Source organism: Convolutriloba macropyga, chromosome 9, assembly GCF_964194025.1.
Source record: "Convolutriloba macropyga chromosome 9, txConMacr16.3, whole genome shotgun sequence".
NCBI lineage: Eukaryota > Metazoa > Xenacoelomorpha > Acoela > Convolutidae > Convolutriloba > Convolutriloba macropyga.
Window position 1 is genome coordinate 52,958,069 of NC_134476.1, and position 627 is coordinate 52,958,695.

A 627-nucleotide genomic window follows, 5' to 3' on the forward strand; every position below is an offset into this window, starting at 1 on the left:
AAACGAGAGACCACTGGCAGCACGCGAGACCACCGAGAAACACAGACAGCAGAACTCTGAGAGCAACGACACAGTGAAGCAGTGAAGGCAAACTTGACCGATTTGTTTCAGAAATTCCTCAAGGGCGCTCTAGCTCATGCAGAAAAGTCATGAGCACAACGTATTTTTTTAATAAGTTTTTCAGATAAAGAAAACAATAGTGTTTTCCGAAAACTTATGAATTTGAACAAATCCGAGAAGAATTACACCGACAAGGCATTTATCGATGAAATTTGATGTCAACACTAAACTTGATCACTAGGGAAAACTTTCTCGTGTTGTTCGGATACATTGACAGCCTTCACTCTGTCATTAGTTTCCATTGTTGATTACAGAGGTTCTTTCTACAACTGACTAACGCCCGTTACATTCCAACCCGGTAATCCTGATGTTAAGAAATATGTTTGTATGATTACAATGATGAATGTGCGTTTGCTACATCCCAGCTACTTGACAAAAGATAAAGGGTCTTTTTCGTTTGTGCTACCCAGAACGTTATGCGCCCCCTGTTACAGAGATCGTACCATTACATAGTAAAGCAATGTATAAAACTATAGCACCTGCTTCGCGGGGGGGGGGGGGGGGGTT

General features: G+C 41.8%; 1 protein-coding gene across 2 annotated transcripts in view; it reads right to left on the reverse strand.

Moving 5' to 3' along the window:
• LOC142345455 (uncharacterized) overlaps positions 1–173 on the reverse strand; it is a 41,176-nt gene extending 41,003 nt beyond the window's left edge. For both annotated transcript variants that reach the window (XM_075397513.1, XM_075397512.1), the window contains exon 1: positions 168–173. The gene's annotated coding sequence lies outside the window, so the exon portion shown is untranslated. The remainder of the gene's footprint in view (positions 1–167) is intronic.
• Positions 174–627: the final 454 nt, after the last annotated feature.